At 35.5% G+C, this 23,057-nt stretch overlaps 1 protein-coding gene across 2 annotated transcripts in view; it reads right to left on the bottom strand.

Annotated features, from left to right (window-relative positions):
* The window catches only part of LOC150080468 (PTB domain-containing engulfment adapter protein 1-like), a 247,292-nt gene that overhangs the window by 198,312 nt on the left and 25,923 nt on the right, over window positions 1–23,057 (bottom strand). Inside the window, exon 2 of one of the 2 annotated variants that reach the window (XM_090382025.1) lies at window positions 4,875–4,964. The exons of the other annotated variant lie outside the window; for it this stretch is intronic. The gene's annotated coding sequence lies outside the window, so the exon portion shown is untranslated. The remainder of the gene's footprint in view (window positions 1–4,874; window positions 4,965–23,057) is intronic. 2 annotated transcript variants of the gene reach the window in all.

The following is a 23,057-nucleotide window of genomic DNA, read 5'->3' on the forward strand; positions in this document are numbered from 1 at the left end:
CACTTACACAGTACTGTATTTTCTTATTTCTAAGGTCAGTTTTATCCTAATTGTAAATTTTATATATATTTTTTTTTTTTCACCCAGCAGAAAGTATTTTCTTATAATGCAGTTTCCTCCTCCCTAATAAAAAACATTAACAGTCGAACTTATTCTTTCTTTTAAATATTTATAAATTGATACATTTTTTTTTTTTTTTTTTTTTTTACATTACAGTTGTGTAGCGTAAAAAAAACCACTACAGTGATTATCCTGAATTCAAAAGAAATCACCTTAAATACCTTACGTTGTCATACAAAATATTTTGTTTTTAAAAAAATAAGATATGCATATGTTATATATTCTGTTATAGCTATCAACAAATATCGAGTATCAAGAATCGGTCCACTTACTGTTCACTGGTATTATTTAATTAACAGTACTTCTGTCGCTGAAGTTTAATTATCTAAAACAAATTAACGCTTAAAAGTGAAGGCGTATGAAGTTAATTATTCGACCTTGTTCATTATTTGCTGAATAATACAAACCCGGAAGTCGAAGACTGGCTGAACTATAGAATAAAAGCGAATAAACTGACACAAAAGAAAATGATATGCTATTTAAAAGCTTTTATTCAGTCTCGTTATCTAATATGTTCCTTAGTACATGGAGTACGAGTTTCATAATCATGATTGCAATTTAACATTCAAGGTTGTTGCTTGATTAGCAAACACTATTTGCTTAGATAAGGAGCAGTAGTAATTGTTCTTAGTTATTACGTAAATGCATAAATCCCGTCAAAGGCAACGTGACACTTACTCTTTCAAAACTTTCTTCCTTTTCTTTCTCTTCTTTTAACTGGTACTTGGAAAGCATGAAAGAAATAAAATTCCAAGGATACGCCCATCTTTTCTCACGCATGTGTATACTCCAGTACATTACAAATTTGGATTCATTCATTTTATGGATAAGCGTTTCTTTGGTTTGGATTCCATTGGTCGAAATTTCATGTGGTCAAGCTATCTAAACGGGGATAACTTTACCACACGAAATTCGCGTTTTGTAAAAGGCATAGTTGGAACATAACTGCCTGTTTCTGTTAGCTGCTCTTCAGTAAGGTATATTGCATAGGCACCGAGCACTTCTGACACGCATAGTAGTTTTATTTCCTGAGAGTTCGATAAGGCTTTATTACACGTATCTGCGCTGCTTAGGTATCAGCTGGCACGTTCGTATAGGCAATCTCAATAGGTAAATTTACTTTTGTCATTGCTAGTATCCATGGTCAAACCATATGTATTTCGAAGTGAGCAGTTTGCATGCAACGTTGACATGCTTGCGTGTAACTATAATCATGTGAATCATACACCAGGACTTTGTGGATGCACCTGCACAATTGAAGGTCTTGTCTGTATTCGAGCAAGGAAATGCATGCCCATATACCGTAAAAATCAGTGCCGTCTTTAAGTAAGCATGGATTATGATGTCTCGACTTGAAGGAATGCCAAAAACTAACAAGTAAACTTAAAATTGTAACTGATAAATTACGATTAAAATGTTATATTTCAGCTTTAAATGTCTGGGAACAGTGAACAGTTTGTACGCTTGCTTCTCCACTTTGGCCAGCTCAAACTGCCTTCCAGGACAACTGATCCCCCCGCCTCCCTTTTCTGAGAGAATATGAGCTCCATCCTTATGTGGGTACATGTACCTACGGACGATCTGAGCTAAATATATATAAAATCCTTCTGGGCTGAACAATTTCAGTGGCGAATGTAAAATTTCTGTCCGCCGTATCAGTTATATAGGACAGGGACGGTTAATATGATTACTGCTTGTTTACAATGTGGAAAAGGATCGGGTTAAATTTCCATTGCCAGCCGAAGTCGAGAAATACTCCGATCCTAACGAGAACTCTCTCAACGCTGTAATCGAGTTAGGATAAAAATATATACTGTATGCATAAACAGAAAGATTTTTTTGAAACAGTTGATTACAGATATGATGCTAAAGGTCACCAAAATTTCACTTCGGCAAGGCAATTTACATAAAGACAAAGTGTGAGAAAAGATGTTCTACTTATATTCCTAAGACAACATAAATCAGAGAAGCGTACAACTAGCTATTTGATAAGAATGTTATTACTAACTGTATTTTGTAGCGACGAGCATAATCGAATGAGTCATTCTTCTCGATTATTAAAATAATCGATTGTGAAATAAAAGAAAATCCACAATCGATTATGACCATCACTAATATTTGTAGTGGCATGGAATTATGGTCAACTCAAATGCCTATATTAACGTAATTTGGCACGGACCAATCGGCTACATCAGGCTCTTTCTGAGGAATTTAGTGCCCCTTAAGGTTTAATACGGAAGTAGTCTTTTTTCTTTTTATTTTTGGAGGACTGTATAATGGCAATTTCAAGATCCGAATGCAGTAAGCACAGAAAATATGCAGTATGGACTACTTAAAAGTGCATAAGTGATTAATTTTTTAAAAAGGAAATAATTTCATAACGAAGGTTTTCTGCTTTAGCCTACTGCATTTTTAATAAACATCAATGTTCTATTGAATTAAGATTGAGTAAATGATTTGTGAAATATTTAAAACTATCATTAGATCCACATGTAGGAAACCTCGTTCGGAGGTGGGGGAGGGAGGTGGTTCACTGAGTAGACAGGGTACTGGGCTAGAGGATATACTAAGAATATAACAAATTTCACCGGGTGAAATTTCTGAAGGTGGCATCGGCAGGCGCGGCGATACAACTCCCACAGAAAAGCAATTGGAAGCATGCAAGACTGTTAGTCCGGGGTTATCGTCTGAATAGTGAAGTAACTAGGGTTGATGGGGCCCAGAGAAAATAAAAAAAAAATCGTGCCCCTTTAAAACTGTTCTTTTGGAATTTTTGCAATTTTTAACCATAAAAAGGGCGTCTCCCATATTTGGCGCCCAGGGCACGTGCCCCACCTGCCTCACACTAGTTACGCCACTAGGTCTGAACTTTCACTTTTTTAAAAGAGTGCATCATCATTATTGCCATCAAAGGAACATTAGTTCAGTACAGAAGATACTATACTACTACTATAGGCATTACTGGTTCCACATTCTTAAAACACTTGGCAACTGTCATGTTTAACTAATTGTCATGTTTATCATCTCGTCCATTTTCTTTCATGCATTACAGGGTTAACAAATCCTGTAATGCATGAATGCTTTTAAGGGTTTGTTAACTGAGATGTCCAGTTGGAGATGGCTAAGATTTTCTGGAATTACAGCTAACTCCGTAATTTATTCAGTATCTTTTTTTGCTGATACTGTTGTGTAATCTGAACCGATCACACAGGGAAGCTACCTGTGCATTTTGACGATACTTTCTCTATCTCATTCTAGAAATAAAACATTACAGTCTGCACCTAGAATAACTTCGGGCCATAAAAAGGAGTGGAGTTTTAGGCAACGCTTTCCAGTAAAAATAGAAAATAATAAAGTGCGTCTTATGGTCGGCAAATATAGTATATGAATGCAATCTTTTAAAAAACAAACCATGCCATTTTGAGTTCAATAAGCATTATAGAAAATCAAATTACAGTTTAAAAGAAAGGCTCAAATAATTCTAAGATATTAATAAAAAATAAAAGCATATACCAAGAATGTATGTGTAACGAGATACAAGTACTAGGAACATTAACAGTTGGTCATCTTGTTAAAGCCTCTAATGATGAGAGAGAGAGAGAGGGAGGGAGGATGTCGATAACCCATCTCACAACCTCCGGATATCCCTTGACGTCAATAAAAATTTCCCATCTTGTTATGATTTAAATGCTGCGAAAGAGGAGGACTGAAATATGCAATTTGTGAGCTGATCACATTTAGTGTTACAACAGTTAGATAGACACCTACAACGAAAGTTAATAATATTACAAATTATATTATTCCGCACACACACACACACCAAGATAATCTTTTCTGATTGCATTGCCTGTTCAAGAATAATTAATATCTTTATGAAGGGCTATGCTATCGCAACATTAATTTTTTTTTTATGCTTTAACTGAATTTCTTTACTCGTATTTATAAGAAATACATTAACGATCGCACTTGAAATCTCTAGTTATATCATTGACGATGCATTCGAAGTATAATAGCATTATGACATAGATATAATTTATTTTTGTTTAGTTTTCGCCAAAACAATGCCCACACCACAACATCACCACCATCGTAGTACGGTATTGTAATCGTGTGGATATGATGCACTGTCTGTCTTTTTATTTATACAGCTCTCTTTCTAATCCATCTGTATCCCTCGGTGGTAAATCAGGATTCATTGGGTCACATCACATATTTCTGCTGCTTTGACGACCATTGCTACCATTCACAATTCCACTAAAAGCATACGTATATTCTCTCAGACACGAGAGGTTTGTGGAGTGCAGCACTACAACATGGACCTATTTTCCTTATCTCACAGCATATGGCGTTGGTTGATATGTGCAGATACGTAAGCACTGTACAATCCGTTCAGCATAGAAAGTATTTGTGATTTTACGCAGTGCTGCCTTTCAGTTTCAGCCTACATAAAAAAAAAGGTTGTCTGTCCTGTTTAAGGAGTACAGTTGAGACCTTTGACACAATCTGCATGAATTGATGACTACACCAAGGCTACGCAGCCCACCCATTAAGCTCATTTTCATACATGAATAAGTGCTGGCTAGTCCATTTTTATTCTGTAGGATGTGTGATCGCTAATTGGAATGCTTGGTTTTCTAATATTTTAGTAGGTCAGTGTGTATAATAAGAAAAATATGTATAAAAAATATATTTTTTGCCGTGGGATAATGACTAGCAGGCACACAAATGAAGAAATATGAGAATAAAAGAAATACCTTGGGTGAATCAAACAGAATTACTGACGTGGCTCCTTTCTACAAAGTCAGCGGATTATCCTCATTTATACTTGATACGTATTGTGTTTGCTGTTTAATAAAAAAAAATAATAATATCTTAAAAATATGCACAAACAAGATAAACAAACAAAATCTATTGAAAGTTAATTCCATAGGTCGGTTCGTTGTAAATTATTAGTTTCTGATCTTTAAAAATTCTGTATTTTATATTTATGATTTCAAATATTTTCAAACTTTGTTTTTATCAAATTCATACTTTTTTTTCCCTTAAACAATTCTGATCCCCCCTTTATAATATTTGAAATCCACTGTAATCGATACAACTAATATTCGTAAAACCACAAATTCAGCCATCGCTGTAGTTTTAAACATAGTCTCAAATTTTGAAAAGTTTTAATAAGTGAATAAATTCGAATATTAAAATTAACTTCATTTTTTTCTTTTTAATTTGCTCCTTGAGAAACAATTCAGCTAAAAATACATAATTCAATTTAGATTGAATTATGATTTGTGGATTAACCACATTAATATGAAATGGTGAACGAAAGCGTTTTGCTATGAAATTAAATTTTTAAGGCTTAAAATTTGACAAATGTTGGTGCGTATTATTTGATTATTGTTTTAATTGATTTTATGCGCATTGTAATTGTGGCATTTATTACCCGACTGGATTGATTTTTTTATTAATTTAATCGAGCCTTAAATGAGGAAATTAATTAATGAAGGTGCAATGCATCTACTATAAAAAACTCTTTTAGATTTAGCCTAGATCAATTGATTAAAGCAACAGAATCAACAAAATGGATATTATAGTACCTTTAGATTATTAAATTATCATGAATTAAAATAACATTAACCCACACAATTTTTGTGTGGGTTAATGTTATGAACAATTTTTGAACAGCTGTGGATGTTAAGATTCTCGATCACTTCAGAAACCTTGGTTTTTAAAATACTAGGGAAAAGGCTTTTCCCCAAGGGAGAGGGGGTTATCTTTCTAAACAAACCCAAGCCGCTGTGGGTCGGCAATATCCCATTTAAAATTTACCTTAGTATCAAGGGCGGTCGAAATTGTTTTTAGACCTAATATTGTAACCCGCACGCCATATGTTAAAACTCCTAATCCTAATGAACCATTGCGTTATGGGTTCATTGCCTTAGAGCGCACGAGAAAACATACCGATACAAACATTCACCCTACATCATTAATGCAGCAATTCAAAGAAAAATCGCGTGAGGCTGTGCAAATAATACAGCCTTCGTTTCATTAATTATCGAGTTTTACTTAGCCGCTTTAACACCATATCCGCTTTTGCTCCTACACACGAAAATTACGCGTTGAGAAACAATAGAATACTTGGTGGAGTTCGATCGTGTCCTCTTAGACCTAGTGGCAGCATTTCAGATATAGGGTGGTGGTGGACGGGTTAAAACGAAAAACAAGTAAAAGACTTGGGTGGTTTTCATGACGTCGCCCAAAATAATGGAGTATTAACCTCGGATTTACACTTCTCCTTTGAGAAATTAACATAAATCCATGTTAAGAATGTGATAAGTAGATTTTTATTAATGAACATTCCTCTTCGCTGGTCAAGGCTAAGTGACAACTTCTTTTTCTTGCTTTTCAAAAGCATTGTTCCACTTGAGGCCTTGTGAATACGTCGGTGTACTAACTGGTTATATTCATATGATTAAAGCAAACAATAAAAGCCAACTTGCAACTGCAAACCAGGTTTTGTAAAATTACCGGTATGTTATTGTTAAAAGCGATAGGTTTTTTTTTTTTTTTTTTGTTACTAGCATGGCCAGTTGATTTCTGGTGGTGTTGCATAAAGTCCAAAAGAGGAAAAACGTCTTTAAATGGATAGTGGGAATATGGGGTAGTCACCCCATACTCCCACTATGGATTAACGTATTCTGGTAATTATAGTGTCACATTCCTAATTGAAGGAGGATAAGAGGAATTTATTCTTATAAGATTTTGTAGTCTACCTATAGGTAGACTACAAAGCCATCAACGTCCCCAGATTTCAACAGACTGATGTAACTACTGATAGGTAGGAAAAAACTTGTTTTTCTTCCGCTCTTCACATTTCTTAAGAAGTCCATGTTAAGAAACGTGAAAAGTCCATGAATGGGAAAAGCGCCATCCTGAAAGATTGTGAAATTAATGTTGAAGTGGGATGCATAATTTAAACCAACGGAGAAAATTAATAGACAGGATTCAAAGAAGCTTACCTTTGGTCTGAGCACTGAATAAATTTTGTCGACCACTGGAATAAACTGCCTTCCTGGGTGGGTGCGGTTGACAGTCTTGCGAAATTTGAAGGGCAATTGGTTGAGTACTTTCTAACAGTGTGAAGGATATGGTGTGTGTGAGAGAGAGAGAGAGAGAGAGAGAGAGAGAGAGAGAGAGAGAGAGAGAGAGAGAGAGAGAGAGAGAGATAGGTTGTATAAGCATTTTATTTGATTTATTTTATTTATCCAGTGATCCTCCTTGTATGCAGCCACAAGCAAGGATTGGAGTGTCCAGTTCCAGTCTGTACGCAGCTACAAAATTTCACGGTAAACTGATGACCGTAACACCAGAAAATCCCGGTTGTCCTTAATTACATATGTATATATAATCACAGTAAAACTTTTCTGGCCTCGGCTGTTAAGAGAATAAGCAGAAATTCATTTCTTACTAATTACTGTTGGTAGGAAAATTGAGCATGTAGAAATTCTGAACTCTCAATATTATAATTAGTGTTTGATATTCAAGGCTGTATAATATGAGTTTTTTTTTTTTTTTTCCAAATATTACCTTTGTTTATCATTTGAACATGCGGCATGTGGTAAAAACGAAACTATTCAGCCATTCCTTTATCAACTGCTCGTTGAGAATGTTGTGTTTCGTTTGCAGTGGCATCCCTTTATGGGTACAGACATACATTATAGCTGAAGATTTAAGTCATTAAAAGCATCAAAACATCGTATTACAATGTTTCACATTTTCTAAACTAGATTTAAGCATATACCTTTTTAAGCATATGTACCATCGTTTTATAGAAAGATATTGTGGACATCACAAGTATATGAAAAACTTAATTTTCAATTTGTTAAAATTGAAATTAAAATTTCTTTATTTTCAGTTTGTTAAACACATTTTTATTCTGCTTCCCCCGATTTCCATTTTCAATCAGCATGCATTCAGAAACCGTTGAATATATAAAATATGCTTCGGAAATGCTTTTCCGATTGAGATCTGGAACGTTAATCGGCATTTTCTTTAAATTTCTCTTTCAAATTATCCTGAGATAGTTTTAAAATTCTGTATACGAATTGTATCACTGGGGCTACCAATTATTCATCATTAGAATGAGCAACTTCAACTTACATAATAACACCTTAACCGCTATCAGCTTAATGATTCCTGTTCAGGAGATAATTGCTTGGCTGTACTTAAAATCGCGCCATGCATTACATAGGGTGTTCACGTAATTGTGTTCCATAATTACAAATTAAATCCTTATTAACTCTGTTATAAAAGACAAACTAGCAACAATTATTTTTTTTCCGAAGTAGATACGATTTAAGATGATGATAGCACTGACCACGATATAGCACTGGAATTAGTTAAATTGAAGATGGGCTTAAAAATAATGCGAACTGTGTTGCGGTTAGTTGATCTAAATCATGTGACCGGTTCAGCGAATATCAGAGATCCACCATCGTGTTACTGCGTCGGAAAGAGCATTTTCTGTCAAAAGGAAGCATACAGAGACAAATAATAATAATAAATAAAACATAAAATTACAAAAGTAAGTCTGGTTGAGCAAAGAACTTCAGGTATTGAGCTGACAAGAGAGAGACATCCTTCATAGTCTACGGAAGTGTGCTAGCAGAACAAGCAGAGAACTGGTGATGCAGTTTTTAAGTTCGTAAAGATTCTTCATCTTCGAATTCGTTTGCATACCTACAAAACTCAATATTCTGACGTGGTGTCAAAAGTCCAAACGATTTTGAAACGGATGTGCTGTATATCGATTGGCAGAAGATCCCAAATTTCTAAAGAGAATTGTATTTATCAACGAAGCAGTTTTCCACCTGTTTGGAAGAGTAGACAATTATCACCACGGCGATTTCAAAAAAAAAAAAAAAAAAAAAACCTTATAGGGCTTATGGAAAGTAATGTAAAATGACACTGCAAAAGTTATGCATAGTTTGGATTCTTTTAATTAAGTTATATACCCATTTTTTAAAATTTATATTTAATTTATTATTTTTCGAGAAAAGAAAAATTCGCTACCAGTTTCAGTTCCTGGATGTATTGTAGCTAGATCCCAAAAAGCTCATTGAAGAGGGTCTGAGGGACTAGCTGTACACAATTTTGTTGTCTTAGATTGCCAAAAATATAAATAAAAATTGTAACATAAGTAAAAAAAAGTTGATCTAACTCGGCGTACCACCGGGTAGTATTATCGGTAAAGTCGAATTTTCAAAAATATTTCATTACCAAATTAAAGATATGAGTAATATAAAGGTTAAGAATAAGATCGCAATTTAACTTTCGGTGGTTAGTTTATTATTTAGTAAATTCCCTTTCCAGTGTCTTTTTTTTTAAAGATCTCTCTCTCATTTATACGACTTCTTTCAAATTTTCTGTCGTTCATTAAAGACTCGAGAAACAGATAAGGATAAAAAGTATGCCTACTTCTGGATTTGATCACGTATACTAAAATAACACAAATGCAAATGAAACTTATCCATTGCACTAATTAGTGAACTACAAATTTGTATTATCGCTGGGCTAATAATATCCCGTGAAGTTCGTCAATTGCGCAAACGTATCAATTACCTAATTTTGTATTTAATAATTAACGCATAAAATTCTGGTTAACATCATAAACTCGATTCCTGATGGAGGCTTTTTGAATGATATATGATTATCATGAAGATGTAAAACTCGAGGCCAATGCCATTGAAGAAACGTATATTCAAGAACGGTTTTAATAATGTATGATATATTTTGGGGCTTATTGCAGCTGGGATCCGGGATTGCAGTCCTATATCTCCCCTCCTCACACACTTAAATAGACCCTGCATCCCTCACACTTTACAACTCGAACAATGCAACGCTTTAAGATTTTCAACAAGAATATGAAAAAGTAAACTAACAGGGGGCGTCTTCCCACTGGAGTATTTATTTCAAGTAGGGCATTTATGGACGAGTGGTTGCCTAGCCGCTAGATCATCAGAAAAGCATCAGTTGGCCTGTCCAGTCTCCATTCATTACTCTATTCCAACTTTTATTTTCTCTTTACTATGGAGGTTGTGCCAAAGACAGCATTTATGCACGAAAGGTTGAAAACCTTGCCGATGTACGACACCCAGTTCAAGCAGCTGTGGCAATAGCACGCCAGAAGTACTCGAAAGAACGTTGGAGGAGCTGGACTATCGCTTGGACTTTACATATTACGCTCGAAGCACATGTTAAAGAGTCCGGACGAAGCTTTAAAAAAAAAAACTTTAAACTTAAAACGTGATTTTATTGTTTCATATTTTTTAACTTCTATAATAAAATTAATAAGGATTCATTCAATCCGTATGATTATTTTTGCTTTCTTTCTGCGAAAATGTTAAGCTGCAAATACTGGAATTACACCGGGCACATGTTAACATTTTATAACAGGAAATTTTTAATTTTAGCGCTATAATGATGGTATTAAATTAATCTACTTTTATTAATGTAAAGAATCGGAATACGTATTTCTGAGTGGACACTGTAATTAACAAATAATTTTCTGAGGAATAAATAGTTGAAACAGCTTTAACCCTTTCTTGCACATATCACACCCCGTTTCTGCAACATCCAAAAGCCAGATTTATGTTGGCTTTTTTTTCTGAAAATTTATTAACCTTAATCTTAAATCACCCATACTATTAAATAACGTTCCTATTCCTGGGATGACGTCTTTAAAATCCTTGACTCTGTAACGATTAGGTTAATCAGTGACCATGACCTTCTCTCACCGATTTTTCCACTCCCTATTATGCAATTTAGTTTTTTCTGCCTATTTTTTTTGCAGATACTTCCATAATATTGTTCTTCCGCGCTGACGGCAACTGAAATTCTGTTATTTTCTTTTCTAAATCAGTTAAAGCACTTGAAGTAACCAGCCGCTATACGCTCACACTCCCAATCCAGCGAGCTAACGTTTTCTTTCTCAACCCCTTTTACTTCTTTTGTAACAGATTTCCTTCAATATCTCTATGCTGAAAAATTATAGCTTACAGATACTGACGGCCAATATTAATTTGTTAAATCTTGCAATGAAACCATAGAAACATATTAAGTTTTCTTCGTTGTTCCAATTCGTCAGTATATCTAAGGTAACAGATCTTTTAACAGCATTTTATCTTTGGGATACCCATAAAAATGAATATTTCCATGTTATTTCTTAAAGCTCACTTTGCTGTGGATCTGTAGTGAAATTTTCTTAAGGAATATATAGATTATTTTTCACATTGCAGAAGTGCTTCATATTTAGATGAATACATTTATTGACTATTAGGGATAGCAAAAAAAAAGAGAAAAAAATAAAACAGATTCCTAGTAGGAAGGCAGCCTCGCATTTAAAATTAGTTGGCATAATGCCTTTTCATAACAACTTCTAAGAAACCTGTTGGAGTCTTCAGGGTCGTCTGCAGAAAGTGATACACACCTCTAAGGTGAAGGACTGTTGGCTCCACCCTTCTACAAAGAAAGATTAAGGCACGCTCAAAAATAATAAATAAATAAAATAAGCCACAGTATAATTATACACACACAGAATGCACTACAGGTTTGTTGGTGGGTACGTGCAATGAGGAGCAATATAGGTCAGAATATTATTGAACCATTTTTGTAAAGGGATGCCTAAAATCACAAATCTTAACGTTTGTACATTAGAGTACGTTAATAATGGATTTAACATGGCAGTAAAAAATACTACGATCTATAATGAGTCTCTATGTGTGCTGAACTCATTACAGATTATTTTATAGATTGCAAATTCAGAATTTGAGCCTTTGTTAACTAGAAACATTGTTTTAAGTCAGGTGAACGGTTTGAAAGTTAGCCATTAAGTTTTTCCACTCATTCAAAAAAAGAAAAAAAAAAGAAAAGGGGAGATAAATTCAGTTAAACATTGTGGAGCAGAGGAACAGTTCGAAGTACAAGTTATCGATAATAATAAGTTGAAGCTTCTAAGACAGCACTAATATATGCTTTGAGGAACAACGTATCCGCCTTGGTCCAGTTATTTCGAAGTGGATACCCCAAGCATCATAAAGGAGTGATACGAATAAGGGGGAAAATTTTTAACTTTATTTGCTTAAGAAAGCCTCAAATATGTACATTCTCAAGATAAGCACGTTTTATAAACCTTCATAAAACGTGCATTTATGCATTATGATTTAGCATTGATGGTTGTTGAGAAATGTAAATTCTTTGTACTGGCCTGAGTATTATCCGTTTCAAACGTTTTTTATCATTAAAAAATAAGTGGATAACTATTGCACTATGAAAAAAGGGGTAACACGATGTATTGTCCCTACATGCACACAGTTTTTATAGGATTTGTCAGACAATTAGTGATATTCCATTGAGACCTCCGCAATTATGAATTTTTTCATGAGTGCGGACGTCTGTTCTACGTACATCCTGAATACCCTTTAAATATATTTCCAGATGTCTTTTTTTAACTTATTTTGTACGAAATAATCAGATGTCCCTCTCCCTAAACTTTGTGGACACACCTCATATATACATATATTAAAATTTTGTACAAAAGTATAGTTAACTAGAATCCGCAGATGTCGGTATAGCTAGTGAAGGTGGAAACGATTTTATTCTTTTATTGGTAAGAACCAATTACAGAACAAAATATATTTCAAACAGGAAACGTGAATTGAGACGATAAATTCATGTGAAGTAACAGAGTTTCAGAAAAGTGTAGACTACCAGGAGTTTAGTTATCGAGCTTACTTTTCTAATTTGTAAGTAGAGTGGGATAATAACAAGTGATGAATAGTGACATTAGCCGAAAAAACATTACGCATCAAAATGTGTTTTTATCAATAGTTCGTCCGAATGATTTCCCATTTTGTGATAGTTTATAACTGTATACTTGTATCTATAATAATAGGAGAACGTACATACGTTCTCCTATTATTAGAGACTACGAATCTTGAAACTTTGCATGAATAAGAGCACCCCATGAATGTGCACCTGGTTATAATTTTTTAAAAGCATTAATTCTTACTATGAGTTATTAAAATTTCTCATTTCTAATTGGTGCCATTACCGACTAGCATGTCGTAATTAACAGAGGACCGCCATTGTTATAATTCAAGATCAAAAATAAATCAAATAAATAAAACAAAGCATTATTTTACAAATAGGGAATATCCTAAAAACAAACTTAATTATTTAATTCAAATAAATAAATGCACTTTAAATTGATTTGTTGGGTAAATTTTAATTTCAAAAAATGCTAATTATCATTTTATGATTATCTCTCAAAAGACCTGAACCGGTTAATGTGAAACCGGTTCAGATTTCACATTCGATAGTTTATAACTAAAGGCTTTAAAGTTTTGCAGTTTTAATATCAACGACCAAATTGAATTATTAATAAATACAATTCTTGGGGGTATTAATTAATGTCAGTTTTATAAATGAGAAAGGACGCACCATAAATTAAATGAAAGATTTAATGCAACATAACTGATTATTCACATTAAATGTTCTAACGGGATAGACAATGCTTTTACCTGAGCATCCATATTGTCAGCAAACTTTCGAATACGCTTGCCGAATCGAATACTCCAGCGGGATCCGGGGTGGGGAGAAGATAAGGATATGTCACACTTGTCTCACTTCTTTTTCAAGAAGAAGAGTATTAAATATTAAGTTGCTTCGAAGAACTCTACCTGACCCCCAAGACTAGCAGTCTTCGTCCGTCAGCATCACGAAAAGTTATTCAAAGAACTGATGAGTTGTAACAACAACTCTTTCAGATTTGATGGACGCGATCTCTCGGGAGGTAGTGAATTTTGAAGGCAGCTGTGGACAACACAACACTGTCTTGATTGTTTGTTAGGATATAATGGTGGACATATAGGAATTTGTTTGTCAATAAACATTGGTGAAAAATTTAACTCTGTGTTATTTTTCTAAATTAATCACTTTGCGCTTTCCTAGTGGACAAATTTAGAATTAATTTTGTTTTAAAAATTCTCACATATAGTGAATACAATGCAAAGAAACCGATTTTCGATACGACCTATAATTTTTGAATTAATTTTTAAAAGTAGCGAAGGACTTTATAACCACGCGGTACACCCGACATTATAACAAACATCAATGAGCCAATAACTATCCAGCAGAATTAACGTAGCCGAGTGGTCAGGAAGCGAGAATGCAGTAGCATACGCTCTTTGAGTGGACCGTTGTTCAAGTCTGTGACTGCTAAATACGATTAACCATTGTATTCGTGATTTATTGTAAACTCCTCTGATTTGGTGGTCGTGACGGAGTATAAACTCTCTGTAACTAAGGTGGACTTTCCCCATCCAAGCTCAAAATTGGCCTTCCCTATCACGTTTCATAAGAAACTAGACCCAATACTCTGCAGTGGAACACAATTGGATGTCAAGAAACTCATATCATGAGTTGCATCGCAATCATCCTCTCTGATTTATCATTCAAATTAAAGCGACTTCAGTTGCCTAAGTTTTGCCATGGGTGTCAAAAAAACAAGAGTTGGTAAAATTATTGATAAAAGATTTTTATGAATAACTTAATAAAAATCTTTTCCGTAGTATTTTCTTTTTCATAAGTCTTGGAGATATTACTACGTTGGTCCCTCCAGTAAATTTACTATAGCGAAGTTTAAAAAATGTCTTTTCAGCTTAGTCTCAAATGGCAAAATAAAATTATGTACACAGAAGCTCTGCGTTTACTGTTATCTAACACTGCAATAACTATATTCATTACGGTGTTAGATAACGGTAAATGCAAAGCTTCTGTGTAGATAAATTTGTTTTGTCATTTTAAGCTCAGCTGAAATTGTGGTACAGTAAAAGCAATTTTCTGTTAAGTGTTTCAATAAATTAAAAATGTTTAACTTTCTTTTAAATGTTTGGCTTGAACAATAACTCTGTTAAAGAGTTGTATCACACCTCTGAAACACTAAGCTACACATCAAACCAAAGTAAAATAACTTAATTGCTATAAATATGCATCTAATTTTGATTGTTGGAACCCATGCGAAGCCTGCTTTTTTACTTAATGGTAAAATAAATAAAAAATGTTATCATGTATGTACAATACTCGTATATGCGGAAGTAAAGTTTGAATGAAAAAATATAAAGGGTGCAATAAATATTTATTAAGCAACTGAATTGTCAGACTAACAAAAAAGATTGTTAATGGAAAGCATATTTAGGGGGCGGACAGAAACATGGCCTTTGGAAGACTAGGTAGACGTTTAATGGAATGTAAAGTCCTTGATTTATTGATGTGGGAGGAAATACAGGGCACTAGATAACGAGAGCACTCGACTGTACTTTATAGCCTTTAGAAAGTTGTTACAATGTGTTAGAGAACGTAAATTGGACAGGGAGGTTGGAAGTCAAATTCCTAGGATTAGTGAAAGCGTATCACGAAGACGATTCAACACCTGTCAGGAAGTGAAAATAGAACTGCATTGTGCTGGTGATAAAAGTGGTTGAAAAAAAAAAGGCGCGTGTATCCGGTTATCCATGAAGTTTGTTAGATCCATATGTAAGTCCAGGTAGTTTTTTCTCTAAAAGGAGTTTAAGAAAAAAAAAAAAAAAACGTGAATACACCTGAACAAATGTTACATTTATTTCGTGCGAGTTCTTTTCATGGTCATATTTTTATGTCAAGATCAAACAGCGGCTCTTTTGAATTATGAAATTATCATATATTTACTTAATTCTCTTTGAATTAAATGAATTGAAAACAGCATTTTATTCAATTTTACCTACTTTCCGAAACGAAAGATAACCTTTGATATCATCGTGTCTAAGTTTCCTCACTCAGACATGGTGATATCAAAGGCAGGAAATCCACCACTCAGACAAGGTGTATCAAAGGCAGGAAATCCTAGAGGAGTAGTTTTATGTCGATCCGTCATTCTAAAAACTGTCTTTATAGGCTCTATCCTTTTGCTTTTATTGTAAATATACCATGCTACTGAAAATGCAATTGAATAATAACTCTTTTTACTTTTACTAAGTTATCGAAGATTTTCGAGGGAGTTGCCTCATTTTCAGCGATGCGCAGTTTGACGAGCAGGATAAGTGATAATGAAATTTTTGCAGCCAGATTTCAAACAACGTATCGCTGAAGGCAAGTGATTTCCCTCCACTGGGTAATTTTGTAAAATATAGGCTGGCTTGTAACCAAAGATAAATGATATCTCATTTCCCAAAACGGCACTTTTAATTTTTATGAATTTCAATCCGCAAAGAATGAAGTTATAAACAATTTTGGTCAGTTGTGAAAATTTTTGGGAACAGATTTGGAAATGTGCTGCTCTGGAAGATGAATCTTATTACTTATTTTGTGATAATGAATAAAAAAAAATCTCTCTTTTCTGTAACCGATCACTAGATTTAGATTCTAAAACTATATTTTTGTTTTACACTGAGTGATCTGACTGAATTATGACCACCTACCTAATACTTCGTAGGTCCTCCTTTTGTCCTCAGACAGCAGCTATCCGACGTGGCATTGATTCAACAAGATGTCGGAAGCGCCGACCGGGCTAGCCGGGGGGGGGGGGTAAAGTGCCTGCCTGGCAACCCAAAGGTCGCGGGTTCGAATCCCGCCTCGGGCTTGGATCAAAGTACTGCAAAAACCTTGGGAGGTGCATTATGGCCACAGAAGCCGATGCGCCGACAACTACCAAAAAAAAAAAAAAAAAATGTCAGAAGCGTTCGGGAGGTATGGCCAACCAAGCTGTGTGTAATGCGGTCAGCAATGCAGGTATGGAGGTGATTGGTGTATCCAGACGCCTTTCCATAGTGTCCCACAAGTACTCTATGGGATTGATATCGGTGGAGTTTGGAGGCCAATCGATATGCTGGAAGTCAGAACTGTGTTCCTCAAACCATTCCTACAACAAGTGCCCGATGGCTCGGAACATTGTCATCTTCGAAGACATCATCGCCATTCGGGAAAAAGTGTAACATAGCGGGGTGTACGCAGTCAGCAAGCAGTTGACGATAGTGGAGATCAGTGATACGTTGTTCCACATGCACCAGAGGTCCAAGTTCCTGCCAGTGAAACATGCCCTACACCATACAACCACCTTCACCACCAGCCTGCACTTTTGATACTATGCATGATGGATCAAGAGCCTCATGTTGTTGACGCCAAATCCGTACACGACCATCCACGGTGTGGAGTTAATAACGTGACTCATCCGACCAGCACACCTTCTTCCAGTCTTCTAACGTCCAACTTGCATGCTCTTTGTGCCAGGCGAATCTTTTGCGCCGATGAACCTTGGCTAGGAGAGGATGCCATAAGGATCGTCTGCTGGTGTAGCCCATACGTGTGAGCGTGCGACGCATGGTCATGCCAGATATTGTTCTGGGTTGGATTATGTTGTATTGGGTAGTGAACTCTTCAACAGTGCTGCGCCTGTACGAGTCGTCGGACCCGGCGCTCACCTTTAACATCAAACTTTCGCTGACCTATGCAGTTTTGCGGTCGGGTCATTGTTTGACCATTTTGACGCCAGTCCTGATACACTTTAACTACGGCGGCTCTCTAACACCCCACCAGTTCAGCCGTTTGGGAAATCGAGGCATCAGCTCGTCAAGCACCCACAATCTGTCCTTTATCAAAGTCCGATAAATCCTTCCTTTTACCCATTACGCTCGAAATTTTACTACCTACTGAACCAATGACAACATCTATGCTACGTAGGTCGACTAACTGCGCACTCTCGTACCTCACGTGGTCAACGAGTCGCATTCAGTTTTCATAGGGGTGGTCATAATTCAGTGATCACTCAGTGTATGTCTTTTGCAATACAAGGTGGAACCATATGCCGTAGGCCATCTGTCATTTTTCCTGCAGAGACAGAAATCGAAGGGAATATGTGTAAGAGAAGTGTCTAAGTAAATAAGCGATTGTGCAGTTTGAACATTTCCTTTTCAATAGATATAACTTATTTGCACTTTCTTCTATATCCAATATGATGGGGTAAAAATCTTTAGGAAACTGTGAAGAAGTCTCAAAACCCAGTTGGTAATCTTTATGGCTGGGTTAGACAACTCTTCCTAATTCTGTCAAATATAGTTCTTCTAGGAAACGTGTTTATTACATGTAATTAGCAAATATTATGACCTGAAAGCAATGTATATGGAAAGAAAGTCAAGGAGTTTCTGAAATCATTGAATTAAATTCAGATTTTTGAAGATCTCAGTGAAAAAAAAAAAATTCTGGATTCGTCTATTTTGCGATTTCCTAAGCAAGCTGAATCAATAAGAGAGCAGAAAAAATTCAAATATATGATTGTTTGTTTGGGAATTTTTTAGGCGCATCGGCGTCTACGGCCATAGTGCGCCATCAAATATACGAATATATGCCTGTATTTTGGAGACATCTAATGAGAGCTACCAACAGTTCGAGGTCAAAAACTATGCAAAATCATTAGCATTTTTCAAAGTACATTCCTTCTCTTCTCTTTTCCTCTTAAAGAGTTTTATTTTAAGTTGAGGTACTGGTTTGGAGGTACTGGACAAGGGCTGCCATTATTTCAGTGGCACCCCGATTAATTTTTTGTGCGTTATTACTGGGTCTGGACGTAATAAAGATATTTAAATCATCAGTATATGAGATGACTTTGGGAATGATGTAGTGAGGATGTCAAGATAATCGCTGATAGAACTCCTCCTCCAGATATACCGCAGATGTAGTGTCTCTGATATCCTTGGAACTATTCTCCATCGTCTTCTCGGTTCTCCTCTGCTTTGCTTCTCTATATGTTTCCAGTTCTCTATTTTTTTCTCCATCATTTTCCATCTTATCTATATGTTTTCCCCATTACCTTTTTCTTTTATGTATCAATTCATTAATTGCTTTCATTCTACATTGTTTTCTGATTTCTTCTCTTTTAATTTTATATTTTAATGCTTTATTAGTTGTTTTCCTTAATGTTTTCATACTGTAGTTTCATTTATTTGTTTTATATTTGCTGTTGTATCCCTTATCTCAGCTGTGCGCGTTGCCATAGGTCATTTCATAGTTTTATATAACTTCTTGATTAACATTTGAGTTATTCTAGATTATATTAATATTAGTAGTGGCCAATGATGCAAGAAAGCAAGCGTATAACAACGTCAGCCAAAAAAAAAAAAAATATATATATATTTCCATTTCACCTGCCCATCTCCTCTAATAGTTTGTCTAATTCTTCTTGGATTTATTCAAACTACTCACCTCTACTACACTAGATGGGAGTCTGTTCCAACAATCGACCACCCGCTGGCTGAAAGCAAATTTCAGCCAGCGGGTGGTGTAGTGTATAATGATCATCAAGGACATTTTACATTGTAATATTGCACTAAACTATTTTTACTCTGAAAAATGATATTTAATCACTCTGGTCCGTTTTCATCGCATAAGATAATGTCAAATTATCTTATGCGATGCATTTAATAAAGTATTAATAACATACTGTTATTAAATGCATGCTTAAATAGGATAGGGAGATTTGTTCACGTGAGGACCTTCACACGTTTTACGAGGTACAGTTACTTATGATTACCGAGTGGATATCGCCTGTTTTATTCTCCCTACTGTATAATGAAATTGAATTAATACTTTGAAATCCCTTATAGACAGTTTCTGAGAAGCCTAATGCAACTAGATACCTCCGTTTAAGTTTATATTGAAAAAAAATCAGTTTAAAACCAAAAATTTCTACTGTTTCATACTAAGGACTGATTGTGATTGTTAAAGCTCGAATTCAGTCTAAAGGGGCGGTGAGCAGCTGCTTGGGGTACTACTTTTGACATGATCGTGAAAATACCAGAATATATGAGCGTATTTGACTCCTTCACCTGATTATAAAATAATTGAAACATGAAGAAAGAACTCTGGTAAATAAGAAGTCTAGAGGAAAAGAGAATCTCCACGCAAGAAATGATCCTCCTGTACTGCACTGACTAGTTCTTCAGGAAGCAGCACAGCAAATTCCAGGAAAGTTAGCAAGTCAAATAGAACGTGAGACTCTGGGATTTCAAAATTAATTGCGAATCGCATATTACAAATTAACACCCCCATGAAGCTTCCTTGTGCGTGCACTGAATGAAGATGACCCTGATTGGAGACTAAAGTTCTGCGAGTGAGCATCATCACACGTAAACATGACCTGACGCCAGCAAATAATGTTCTGAAAAGCTGTGTTAGTAGGCACAAGAGCAGTTACTGAGAAACCATCAACCCTCACATCGAAGAGAAATCTGATGACAGATTGTTTGGGCCATGTTCCACTATAATGTCACTCGTGTCGTGATTATAATGGCAATATACATTTGAATGGCAAATGATTTAGTTTCTTTTCTTGCTGTTCTGCGCTCTACGTGGCATCAGCAAAACCTAATTCACTTGTCCGCTTAGAATGAGTCTCAATTTAATGTGCAGTGGGACTTCTTGGATCTCTACGATTTTCCATTACTCCGATACAATTCATATATTTTTCCTTTCCCTGCTAGCTTTTCATTTGTTGTTTTTATATTGAATATTAGTCAAGTGTTGTCTAGGAAAAAGAAAATAATGTGCAATATACTTCTACACCTGTCCACATTTTGGTTATTGTTGAAAAACCATTAAGAAATGAATGACAGAATACTACACTTTCGAAAATAAATAAATGTAAAAATTGGCGCTTATTCAAATTCTAATAGAAGTGAAATTCTTTAAAATTTTGTAAAGCAATGTACAAATAAATTTATACTTTTGTAATTATGGGATATCACTGGCTTATGTCAAACTGTTATCAGTCTGCAAAAGTGAAAAGATAGGACTGAACCTTCGACTGATAGTTTTCTTAGTCTCTTCTAATCTGTGGAGTTCTGCTAAAAGATCGTCACATGATAATGGAATTTATAATGTAACTATGTATTTTATTCTGTAAAAACTCTTTGAGAACCTTCTTGGAATTTGTCCCAGTTCGGGTAAAATCCAGATTACAAGGCAGACGACCAGTTTTGCTGATGTGAAGATGTAATTGAATGTCTGACAATTTTAATGACATACATGTGTGTGCGTGTCACTCCGAGATATTCCTCTACTGTCTGAAACGTTACAAGGGATTATTGTAGTTTCTCATGTGAGACGGATAAGGCTGTATTCCTTACAGTTACTGCTCGTTCCATAGGACGTACCATTGTTTCCACTAAATATCTGCACCAATCTTGATAGTTTTTATTATTGGTGACAATTACAAATCAGTCTTATAAATACATAGGCCGAACATTATTTTCAAGAAGTCTGTTACGCAATACTTAACTGTTTTCACTGAACGCTAACAGAAAACCGCAAAATAAGTTTACATTTCCAGCACAGAGGCTCATGGGTCGCCAAGGTACTTCTGTAAATTTTTCCCGCTTGAAAATTCCTCTCTTCCATTCGAATCCTGATCCACTCAAATAGGTATTGCATAACAAATCAAATGTATCCATTCCACAACAGTCCCCATGAGAACTTAGTTCTGTATATGCTTGTCACCTAATTGGTACTGAATTTTGTAACAAAAAGCAGTATCCTTCGTGACAGTGTAGTGGGCTGGGCTAGGCTGAGCAAAGATGATCTCAGGTGAAGAGAGTAGCCCCCGTCGGTTATTCCAGGGGATTTTCAACCTACAATATGCGCATCGCCTGTCGACACATGCTGGAATAAATAAAATAGACTCAGGCACGCATTACAACTGAAAACCATAGCATCAAACATTATAATTTCCATAGTCCATCCGAGCGTTTTGCAGTCTGATTGGACCAGGAGAAGGCGAATTAAGATAGTCAAAAGAACACAGCGAACGGGTAAAATGTAACAGAACTGGTCGAAGGTTTTTTGTTTTTATTTTCAATTTTTTGACCATGCTGTCCTCGCCGTAAATCGATTAACTCGGCCACATTGTGAAAAAGGCTTAGACAAAATTCCGTACGTCTTTCCCACCAGGTGTTAGGAGGACGGCGATTCTACCAGTTGTGCTACCACGAGGGCGTTGCATATTATTTGATGGGCATTATAACGATTATCACTTAAAACAACTATCAATTAAAACATTGATATGTTAATATTAACAAAGTTATATTCTGCATAAAAAAGAGAACAAAAAATCTTCATGTTAGGACCATCTGAGAGTTACCTGATCCATCCGTATGCAAATTGCATGTGTTCTCTGGTCGGATTGCCTGTTTCGCTGGACAAAAAACTTGAATTTCCGAGGAGGAGAACCTTGTAATCCTCGACTAAGACTAATTAACTCAGCCACGCAGTGAAAAAAAGCTCATAAAAAGTTCCTCACATCATTGACAGAATTCAAATCCGGGCTTTTTTTCTTGTGGGGAAGTCGGTGATTGTAATCGCCGTGCTATCTGCGAAGACTGTATTCTGGATAGGTAAAATTGCAGAATTCCGCGATGTTTAAAACTTATAGTCCTCTCCCCTTTTATGCATTTAGCACTAGAAGTATGAACTTCACACCGAATAACCATCAATAATCATTGAGGTGGTAAATGTTTCCCTGTGTTCTTTATTTGCAATAGCTTTCCTCAGCAGCTATTAACTTTATACAAATCTCAAAAAGTTTGTCTACCAAAACCACTTTGACTTGATTGCTCTCCTCTGGATAGCGATAAGGGATTTTAATCTGAATATCAACACAATATCCTAAAAATACTTCTTCTGAAGTGGAATCTGTAGGGACTCTTTCTTCCAAGCCAGTTGAAACCCGTGAGCCAACTAGCGAACATCCATTCAGAATTCGATTGCGTTTACTGAATTAACTATTTATTTACTTTTTCTTTCTTTTTCTGGCATAACCTCATCAACAGTCACAGAGTATTATAAGTTTCGATTGCCTTTAT

This window comes from Mastigoproctus giganteus, chromosome 9 (assembly GCF_048544385.1).
Source record: "Mastigoproctus giganteus isolate SK-2022 chromosome 9, ASM4854438v1, whole genome shotgun sequence".
In the NCBI taxonomy this organism is placed as follows: Eukaryota; Metazoa; Arthropoda; class Arachnida; order Uropygi; family Thelyphonidae; genus Mastigoproctus; species Mastigoproctus giganteus.